General features: G+C 40.2%; 1 long non-coding RNA gene across 2 annotated transcripts in view; it reads left to right on the top strand.

The window, feature by feature from the left end:
- Nucleotides 1-1,620: 1,620 nt before the first annotated feature.
- Nucleotides 1,621-11,494, top strand: part of LOC148109602 (uncharacterized) — a 244,282-nt gene continuing 234,408 nt past the window's right edge. For both annotated transcript variants that reach the window (XR_015725581.1, XR_015725580.1), the window contains exon 1: nucleotides 1,621-1,708. This is a non-coding gene — a long non-coding RNA (uncharacterized LOC148109602). The remainder of the gene's footprint in view (nucleotides 1,709-11,494) is intronic.

The raw sequence follows: 11,494 nt of genomic DNA, 5'->3' as shown, positions 1-11,494 counted from the left end.
AACATGAGGGGGGAAGAAAATATGATTAATTACCAAACTTCAAACTCCAGTTTGGGGAATATGATTAATTATTAACCTTCAAAGCTAGTGTAGGCATAGTGTTGTGATACTAGTTTATATTTGTTGGTTTGTTTGTTCTGGTTTTGTTGGTGTTTTAGAGATCCTCTTTTTTATGACTATAGCTCCTTCTGCAAACAGTGCTAAATGAACAGGAAGAGCAATTAAAATACAGGGGGAAAAAACCCCGAACCAATCCTTGCCCTTGGGAACAGAGCCTCTGATAGCTGCATATAAGCCCTCCTTAAGCCAACTGTGCAGTGTGCTGGCTGGAGAAAGTGACATTTACACAGAAATGCCCTGCAGGCGAAAGAAACAGAGTTGAAACGGAGCCACCATAAACATTGCAGCTCATAAACCTGAAAACAGGAAGGGTGACCTTTCCAAAGGCTGGAAATGCACTTTTCAGCCTCTAAAATTCAAACAATTTTTGGTGTCAAAATCTCCTCAAGCTCCAAGTTGCTGTTTTTATAAACATGGTTGAAAACCATTGTAGCTGAAACTTCAGGTCTTCAACGTGGGTCTGGTTGTTTCCCTGGAGGGGACATGGACTGGCTGGTGGGCCTCTCAGAAAATCCTTTGCCACCATCGTTTCTTTTGGCAGTTGACAAATGGAGAATAACAGAAATTAATATCCAGCCCTTTTAACCTTTGAGGTTAAAACCTTTGAGGCTCTCTCCTCAGTGTCTTTCCCCAGCCAGGTAAACCTTCCTAGAGTTCCACTTTCTCCAAGAAACGATAGACCAGTAACAACTCAGGATTACTCAGTTCTCACAAGGCTTGGGTACAAACTTGCGGTTAAAAGAGCTAGGGAGGTTTAGTGGAAAGACAAGGAGGCTTGGAGGGCTGCCTACAGTGGCATGAAGGGTCTCACAAGGAAGAAGGGTGTCATGGACTCTTGGTCTCCATTGTGATGTGCTCAGATCCCTTCACCATTTCTGTGATCCCTGCTCCTGGCTTCTATGTTCTTTGTTTTTCAAAGGCTCTCACCTGAAATCTTCCTTCAGAGGACTATTACCAGGGTGCTGAGCTGCTTTGCCCACAGACACAGGAGGACAGAAGTGCAGAATGTGTAGGTCCTCAGAGGCAATGTCATTAGTCAATGACTAATTCATGTTGGTGTAAGAAAGCGCAGCTTCCTTGCCCCAAGTAGGGACAGAATTGGAAGTGTAGTTTATACTCTAGGGATCTCCTTTGCCGAGTGGGGCTGAAGCTACCCTCCACGGGACTTTGTCACTGCAACTTTACTGGCATCTTCCCTTTTTCTGTCCTCCGTCCCCCACTCCCTGACAGGTTCTTCTGGGAGCACCTCCATAGTAAATCACTGGCACAAAAATCCTTACTCGACATCTTCTTCTGAGTAAGATTTATTCTGTAATTCTGAAAAATAAGATTAGGACCAGTGGATAACACTTAGCAGACTTTAAATCAACACAAGAAAAAAAAAAAACTTTTTACAAATTGGGTATCTCAAATGTGATTTCTGAGAAACTACCCAGAAATATTTAACTCGAGGCTGGATGAGTGATTACTACAAAGTACCGTGCTTTGGAGGAGTTCACGTCCCAAGCATGAGGTTGCTTTTTAGATCCCACACCGGTGCCTTACCACTGGAATGTCACGGTGTGCAAATGGACTCAAACCTTCACAGGTGAGCTGCCAACTTTGGACGTACTTAACAGGTTTTCAAGGTGCTTGTTTATTTTTCAGTTTATTATAGGGCTCTCTCTGTGTGTCAAGTAGGGAATGTAGCTGATTGGGCTGCACAGTGGGGCAGCTGCTACAGCTGAGAGGCATAAGATTAAATTGGCTCCGGGTTAACATTTGTGGGAGAACCTCACCTTACAAGAGTATGAAACACTGGGGGCGCCTGGGTGGCTCAGTCGTTAAGCGTCTGCCGTGGGCTCAGGGCGTGATCCCGGAGTCCTGGGATCGAGCCCCACGTCAGGCTCCTTCGCTGGGAGCCTGCTTCTTCCTCTCTCACTCCCCCTGCCTGTGTTGTCTCTCTCTCTGTCAAATAAATAAATAAAATCTTTAAAAAAAAGAATATGAAACACTGATGAATGTAGAAAACATTTTTTTTTTTTTAAAGGCAGAGAGCTGACTGGTGACTGAGTGAATGGTACACACAGAGAATGATACACAGTGACTGTATAGGCATCACAGTGACTGAGCTAAATTTTTATTGACCTGGTTCGTGTGATGTTTGCAACCCTTTAACTTTTCTAGGATGGCCACCAGATTCTGGTGTCTGAAATCCCACTGACACGAAAAGATCGACAACTGTTTTCTGACATAATTTCCCCCTCCTCCTCCATAGTCTTCAATGGCTCCCTTCTACTTGGAGGTTAAAACCTCCATTTTGTGGCTGGGCAGGCACAGACTCTCACACAGGCCTGGGAACAGGTTTGATGGTATCAGAGATAGAGTTTTTGTCTTGTCTGCGCCTACAGAGAGAGGAAGAGGTCTCATACTGGGTGTAGTTCAAGTGTTACAAGGAAGTGTTATGTTAGGAGAGGTTAGGCAGGTCAGAGACTAACAGGAAAGAGAAAAGCAAAAAAAAAAAAAAAAATCATGAGAAGCCAAGTTTGAGGGAAAAAAAAAAGAAAACTCAATAAATCCTCAAGTTAAAAAGTTGAAAAAGAATACTACAATTGCCCTAAGGGGAACTAATAGAGGTGGGCGTGAAATATTTCACAAAGCAGCGTTGAGGAAATTTCTGCCAAATGGCACCTTCCCAGAAGTACTGGGTGGTTGGGAACTTTGATATTTCCACTTTCTGGACTCAATCTAACTACATAAAATCTGGATTTATTTGTAATCACTTTGTACTACTCCAGTTTCTCTGGGTTACTCCAAGTCCTTTATTCATTGATTTTACTCATGGAACCCTTCTCATCTCAGCCAAACCAAATTCTACCCATCCCTAATGGCCAAGCATTGGACTCCTCACTACAGAATTTTTCACAGCCCTTCCAGACTCTTTAATATCTGTTGAAACCAAAGTACATTTCTCATACCATTTATTTGACCCGTAACAGGAAATGCTTTCAGAGATTTTCTCTTTCTTTTGTATATGGATCTTGCATATTGGGTATGCATATATTTATCTCTTGTATGATATATTAAATTGCTTATGCCTTGACTTCCCAAGTCAATCTCAGGCCAGAGAGTCATCTACTATATATGCAGATTACATCCATTTGGGTTATAAGATTTGCACATAAGAAAATAAACACTCTGTGTTGAGGGTTTAGGAAAGATTCCTGGCAACTGGTGTGGGTTCGGAAGCCTTGATGGCGGTTGGGGAGAAGAACCCAGCAGTTGAAGGCTGAAACAGACTCAGAACCTTCAGGATTAGCATGTAGTCTCTGGAGAAGAAAAGCCCATAGTAAAGGCAATAATTGGTAATAGTCATTAGCCCAGTGCTAAATGCCTTACTTACATGATTTCGTTTAGTCCTTCAACAATAATTTAATTTTTTTGGTAGGTATTATAATTCTCAGTTTAAAGACGAGGAAATGGAGGCTTAAAAATGATAACGAATGGACCCAACGTTATGTATGCTATTGAGTAGAAGTAACCAGATTCCAAAATTGTTTTAACTCTGTTATACTTTGTTCTAATAACAGTGGGATCATATGTGACATTTACAGTGTCAAAGGAATGTGAAAATTTGTCTCTGGAGCTTTAGCAGCTCTGTCAAAGATTTGGGAACTGTAGACCCTAGTGGAACAGAGACTACAATTTATTGTATAAATGCTCAATTTTGTATGTTTTCACTTCTTGTTCAGGCCCTTCACATTCCCTCTGAACATCCACACGTGAGATGTTTCTTGCAGTGTCATTTACCACCTGTCCAGGGGCTTTTCTGATTACAAGTAGTTGAAGGGAACCGGGACACAGGCCACTGAGATGGGAGGTCAGGGGGACTCTGGCTTTATCTGAGGTGCTTACTTATGTAAAAACACAGAACTCTACCAAATGATACCCCATTGATCATTAATTAAAGGTTTGAGGAAGCTTAAGAATTTATTGCTTTATTCCCCATACTTTTCTCCGTTGTTATTTCATAAAATGATATATGTTTTTAATTATATTTGTTAGAAAGTTGCTATTTTCTTTTTAATTTTGCCAGGTTAAAAAAAAAAGAAAAACAAAAAGAAAAACAAAACTGTAATATTCTTGCCCCTGCCCCCTTAATGCTATAAAGGAGAGGATATTTTAACACTAGTAAAATACAGAGGACATAATTTCAGAATTAAGATGAGTCATTTAGTTTCTGAAAACCTCACTCTGTCCTCTTTTTTTGGCTATTTCTTTTCCTTAGCGTGTTATAGCCTTTACCCATCTAATTACTGGCGTTTGGAACCCATTGAAGTGGATAATGTTAAGCTCATTTGCACCCTTCTGTTGGGTCTATGAAACATTCGGGCTCTTTGTATACAGACAAAGCGGAGGAGGATTTAAGGCACTTGACTGCTTCAAGGCAAGTTTCACTATACATTTGACCTGGATTCTGTTTTGTATTCACATGAAATTATTTGTCCGTTGACCCACATCAAGATTTCTGCCTCCGTCCTCCCCCTCCTCTCAAGTTTGGTGCATCAATCACATGCGAAAAAGTCTATGTACAAGTATAAATGACACCACCAGATCATGGAGAAATACATAGTGAATCCACATACTCAATGCCTGGAGATTTGTCGAAGGAAGAGTAATGTTAGGGTCAGCAGCTCTCACACCATGACATCTCCCAGCATCTCTCACACCATGAAATGTTTAGCTCATTAACTTTCTGCAAGATTGTGTCTCCCAACTACAACCTGATCTCTCTGATTGTTCTCAGAAGCAAACTGTGCAGGGTAGCAGATTTTGCCCAGCTGGGGATTCTCTGCTGTGAGCTTTCCCCCTTGCTGTCCATCACAGCTTGGGTTTGGCAATTATTAGGAGTCATGGCATGAAGCGGTGACTCCCTGTAGTTCATGGAGAGAGTGGGGCTTTGTGATGGGACGACAAAGCAGGGGATCTGATGGTGGCTCTGAAATCTATGGAGATTGATTGTTGTGAGTTAGTGGTGTTAAGTTTGGTTCTGTTGCCATGGTGTTTGGCTACTTGGACTGTTTGTTTTAGCTTTTGTAAATGTGCCCAGATATGGGATGTGCATTCAGTCCACTGAAAGGAGGCTGAGGAAGCTTGGTGAAAGAGGAAATAATTACATTCTGGTTTGGGAATGAGTCAGAATCCCAAGGTATTATTTATTACTTGGGTTCATATAAATGCACTCCTCAGCTTCCTTTTCAGAAATGAATTTCTGCTTTCATTTCATGGTAATCAATATTTGCAGCCCTGATCCCTGCAATCAAACATGGAGCTCAGATTAACATTCAAACTAACAATATTTAAACAGGAAATTTGAACTTGATATGTGGATTACAGTCTTTACCCTTCAAACAAGACAAGGTTTACATAATCAGCCTTCATAATATTTTTTGCCAGTGTCTGACATTTTCCCCTGGTTTTGGCCTTTCCACTTTCAATGTGATATTCTGAACAAAAATTATTACCATGTAAACAATTTTTCCCCATTTCTTCATCTAAAACTTGTACAAGATGGCTTGCCACTCAGTTTTCTAATCAGAAATTCAATGGTTGTCTCGATGTGGATCCAGTGAAATAGGGGGAGCTTCCCCACCCCAAATGTGAGCCCCGATTATTCCTAATTGCCTAAAATCCCATATGAAATACTTCAGAATCCTGACTGCTCAGTGTTCCCAAAGAGCAAATTTCAACAAACCAGGTGAACCAACTTAAATGTCCTCGTATAGCTAGATGGCCGGTGTTAAGTCTTTATTTATTTATTTATGCCTGCATTGTTCTTTCATTCTTGCCTTCAGATAGTTGGTAATGCATTTATTTACCTGTTTGTTCACAAAATAATCATTATGCATTCAACAAAAATTGAATGGCACTTTACGAGGTACCAGGCAAAAAATACATAAAGTGGGGGAATTAGAGATAAATAAGATTTACCTTCTAGGGTGACCCAGTGTAACTGGAGGAAAGACAGGAGCCCATCTAGTAATAGTGTGGTGTATTACATTCTCTAACAGAGATAGTTTTGAAGCATTACAGCTCTGGAAAAGAGTAGTTTATTTTAACTTGAGTGCTGGTGAAGACAGCTGGAAAAGGCTTTATGGAGGGCATGGACCTTCATCTGGAATTAAAGATTATTTATTTTTTTAGAGAGAGAGTGAGGGAGGGCAGAGGGAAGGGAGAGGGAAAGAGAATCTTAAGCAGGCTCCTTGCCCAGTGTGGAGCCCAAGGCAGGGCTCGATCTAATGACCCTGAGATCATGACCTGAGCTGAAATCAAGAGTCAGACACTTAACCAACTGAGCCACCCCGGCGCCCCTGGAACTTAAAAAGAATCTAGTTTTGTCTGGGAGACAAACAAGTTGTGGGGAATTTCATGTGGAGGGAACTGGGCCAAGGTAATGATTTCTAATAAAAAAATGATTGGGTTTAGAAATTTTACAAGTTGAGATTCATTCACGGCCCTTTTAGTTTTTATTTAAATGTTGCCTAATAACTGGCTAGACTGAATATTTTCGATGATCAGCTGGTTGCCTTGGCACATTGTAGACAAAGCCACAGGGGAGCTAAGTCATCTACCACGTTCTACTTTGTAAATCATTGATTCTCAGGGCAACTGAAACCCAAGTTTTCTGACTTGTTGTCCGCGTTTGCTACTTAGCATTCTCATTCTTTTACAAGTTATTAACAGCCTGCAAGTTTTGTGTTGCAGTAGATTGGAATCCATACTAAAAAATATCTTTAATGTAACATGTTGCTTTAAAAAGTTTAACATTTGCATTGCTTCACAAATCAATTAAATATTGATGACTACTAACACCATATCCCAGATGCTCTTCTGAGTCCTTCCTGAACATCCTGAACTGCTTCCTAGACATCTCCCCAGAAATGTGCCACAGAAACCACAAATTTCCAAAGCTAAACAATGCATCTTCTCTCTTAACTGGCTCCTTCTATTTTCTATCTTAAAGTCATCACCAGTAATGCATGGTGGAAGCATCAGAGTTACTACTGTTTTTCCCTTTTCCTTTTTGACCACTCTAGGTGGCCATCTAACCCTTACCTTATCAATTCTAATCACACCTAGTGCTGTGGTCTCTCTGCCTCTAGTCTCACCTTACTCCAATCCACTAGTGTTTAAGAAAAGTTTCTCTACTTATTCCTTTTTTAAAAAAAATTTAAATTCAATTAGCCAACACATAGTTCATCATACTCTGTGTTGGCTCTACTCATTCCTTATCAAGGTATTCAGAACACCTCTTTCTTATTTTGCCACAATCTCTGAATCCTTAAATATTGACATTTTGAACTACCAGTCAACTTGCTGTTCTCCCAAAACACCATCTCTTTTTTTTTCTAGTCTCTCCAATTCTCTTTCCTTTCTCCTGGGAAGCAGACTTGAGGTACATCCTCTGTGATTGCTGCTAAAACACTCTCAGAAAGATTTTTCTCAGCTACTTCTTTGTTTGACCCATATGTTGTCTGCACTACTGTGAGAAAACATGATATAGCAAATGACATTTTGTTTATGAACAATCATTTTGTGTTCATCTTGTGTCGCCTTCTCAAATAACTAATGCAATATTTGGTATATTTTAGTGTGAACAGTTGCCAAATCTATGGTAATCTTTCTGAATATTGCACGTTGACTTGAATGCAATAAGATGCCACTGAATTTCTCAGGAACAAGAACTTTATATTTGAGGAATTCTTAATCTCTAGCATCTTCTAAATCCAGTGTTATTCTGCCATGTGCATTTGGAGTCAGTGTAGAGGTTCCTTTCGGAGAGGGGGGGGAAACTACCTAATATTCACTAAGGCTCGTTCCAGAAAAGGTTAAGTTTTTAAACGGTTCAAACATTTGTGACTTCTAGATTATTATTTTGTAATACCTACTCCAAAAATCAGAGCCAAACATATTTTAATCTCTGTTGTTGAGGTGTCCTAGAGATGGTTGATATTGAAGATATTTTTTAAATTCAATATCAGAAGCATTAAATTGTATTGTTATTATTGACTCTGAAAGTTACCCTATCCTAAGTCTTTATCTCAAAGTTAAAAAACAACACGAAACTTAGGCTTATGTCATTAAAAAAATTTAAAAGCAATCTTCTGAATCAACTCGTGCTACTTAATTATTTAATTCTGACTTTTTGAGGGCCTAATGACAGACCAAAGTCTTGCTGACTTTAATGAAGTCCAATTTCAAATGTCATTTTAAAAAGAATCAAGGGAAATTTCTGCTCCAGTCTTATTTGGCAAGACTTCTCTGCCTCCATTTTCTCTTTTGTTGAATGAGCATTATCAATTAGCTGTGAAGAAGGTCCTAGAAAAAAATTGTTATTAATTTAATGTACATTTATTAGTCACTTAGATAATGGGAAAGTTTGGATGCAGATTCAATTATCAAGTCCCCTTACATTTTCAACAGTCTCTGAATCAAGAAGAATGGTCCATTAATTACCTGTATTGTCAGGGGAGTCACTCGGGAGACTTTGGAACGAAAGGAGTATTCATTAGTAGAAACAGAAAATGGATGGAGCTTGAGTTCTTCATTTCTCAGTTTCATGCCAACTTTGAAAATGGCCTCGCTGCAACTCTTAACAGTAGATTCCTGTAATTGCAGAGGACCTAATAATGTGTTTAGAACACCAGGATATGCTTGCATTGTCACTCACAAATGCAGCTTCTGGTTGGATTTCTACTGCAGGGTGCCCTTTCTTGTGCTTGGAAAACCTGTACAGCTTGAAGTTACCTTCTGATCCAATTTCTTTGTAACTGGGCTCAGACTCAAGGTTAACAGGGAAAGAGAAAAAGTTGTCTCCCTTTGGCCTGCAGTACACAGCTGTCTCCTTTGGGTATCGAGAGCCTTCCATGCGGCCACAGGTGCTTACCTTGGCTCACGGTGAGTTTCCTGTATTGATGAAGGATGATCTTTCCAGTATGTGGTGGTTTTTGGAATGGTTTCTGGAATGCTGAAGTTCTTGAAATGATGCAGCTCATGCCATATGCTTTGATTCATGAAAATTATTCCACAAGGTCAAAGTCCGATATTATAACCATCTTTAACTCATTCATCAATATTTACTGAGAAAGTCCAGTGTGTCAGGCAGCGGGACACAGTGAGTACTGAGTCATGCTTCTCACTCCAAGACACTTAAAATATAGGAGGCGGAGGCAAATGAAAACACTGGTACAACAACCTCAGTTCTCTTTGGCGCTGGCTAGTTGTGTCATCCCATTTGCAGACGAAGAACTGAAGAAGAGGCAACACAGCTGGTTAAATACTAGGAAGAGCTAGAATTTAAAATATGGTGGTCTGACGATAGAGCACGGGATCTTACCAACTCATAATCTTATTCCAGTTATTGCACTCATAGGATTGTTTTGAGGAATAAATGAAATAACCCATATAAAGGTGGATAGCACTTGTCATGTGCTAACTGCCCAACTAAATGTTAAATGCTAAATGTTTATCAACATTAGTGCTGTTTTAATTATTATCACCCTATCACTCATGTTGGAAGAGCACAGTGGTTAAGCATGCTCTGTGCTTTACAGACTACAGTCAAATTCTGACTTGAATACTAAAAATGCATGTGACCTTTGACAGGGTATTTAACTCCCTCAGACCTCAGTCCTAGAAAATGGAGATGATAGTGGTAGCTCTCAGGGGAAAGTAACCTTCAAGGGAGTAGTGATGCTTTCTGTCTTGCTCTTTGCTCTAACCTCAGCTAATAGACCTCTGCCTACCATAGAGTAGGGGCTCAATAAATATTTGGCTAATGAATGAATATCTTCTAGAATTGTTCTAAGGTATAAATGAGTTAATACCTATAGAGTGCTAAGGAAAATGCCTGGTATGAGATAAGTGTTCAATTAATGTTAACTTGATTTTATTTATATTATTACCATTACTGTTGTTATTATCAAATGCCACTTCCCTCATTAGGCCCTCACTGATGATCTCAACAGGACATGGTCTCTTTCTTCTCTGCACATGTAAAAGAATTTGATAGAACTTATGACACAGCTTCTTTTTTTAGGTATAATTTTTCATTTCACCTTCTCTAGGAGACTGAAACTTTTGTGACCATAGGCATTACTAAAACATCTTCATGGCTAGCACAACGTGTTAGCAAATTTCTACTCTGACAACTCAGTCTTTCTCTTGCTGAATTAGGCTCCTATATTTTTGCACTAAGATTTTGTTTGTTTGTTTCTTAAGTCAGATATACCAGGTCGGTAGAAACAAAAAGCAAGATCTGCAGTGTCATGGCTTTTCAGGGAAGACACTAGATACCGTCCCAGCCAGGTTCTTCCCTTCGCAGGTGGTGTCTTCCTCCTCTAGGTGCTACTTAGAGTGTCTGATGAAGGAGTGTAGGGATAAATGGAAGATGAAATCAGCTTTCTTTCCATGACTCTTAATGACATAGGATGGACATTGAAGTCTCCTCTGAAAGCAGATACTGTTTAAAGGGAGGAGAGAAAAAAACAGCTCTCTCAAGTAACAGCTGCGTGTGTATAGAGCTTTAGAGCTACAAACAGCATGTTCAGGTGGTCTGTGGGTGGGTGGAGGATGTGAAAGGACATGAGAGAGATAAAGTCTAGGTGAGAGATGTTCAGATACAGGAGAGAGCTCATTCCCTTAGGATAGGGTTGAGGTGAGGCATCAAGAGTGTCCTGATTAATGCATGTCATTTGGAAATTAGTATCTTAGGAAGGTAATTCCCAAAGGAATGGTTCCACCAAGTGGTAGGATGCTGTGGTGGAAAGCAAAACAGAACAAAGCATGTGTTTTGGAGCCAGACAGACAGCAATTCTAATCCAGGTTTTGTTGGCTAGTCTCGGAAGCCTACACCTTCTGAAACCTCGCAGCGTCATTTGCAGAGAGATAATGTGGATGTGGTAGCAGATGTCATTAGAGCTTACCATATTCTTCTGGGCCACAGAAGACCACACCTCTCAGCCCTTTTGGCATTTGGTCAAGTCATGTGAATAATTTTGGACAATGGGTTGTAAGCCTAAGTGACACAGATCACTTCCAGCCTAAGGCAGTGAAATGCCATGGCACAATTCTTCAATCTCTTTTTCCTATAAGCAGCCTGAAAGAGGCCTTGTGTTAAGATGGGGCTACAAGACGAAAGCATTTTGGACACTCACCACTACGTGGAAGACAGTTGCCCCAGAAAGTTAACCCATAGTTTATCTATATTTTATTATTCCTTAGCTCACCAAAGATGAGCTGCATAGCATAGCACTATGGCACATTGTAGGCACTGAGTTAGCTCTCCTCCTTTGGGGGTTTCAGGGGGATAGTTTGGAGTAAGAGAAATGTAGGA

Source organism: Ursus americanus, chromosome 8 (genome assembly GCF_024610735.1).
Source record: "Ursus americanus isolate L20-20 chromosome 8, mUrsAme1.1.p, whole genome shotgun sequence".
Classification (NCBI taxonomy): Eukaryota; Metazoa; Chordata; class Mammalia; order Carnivora; family Ursidae; genus Ursus; species Ursus americanus.
Note: the sequence above shows the minus strand (reverse complement) of the source record. Positions and strands in the feature narration are given on the sequence as shown.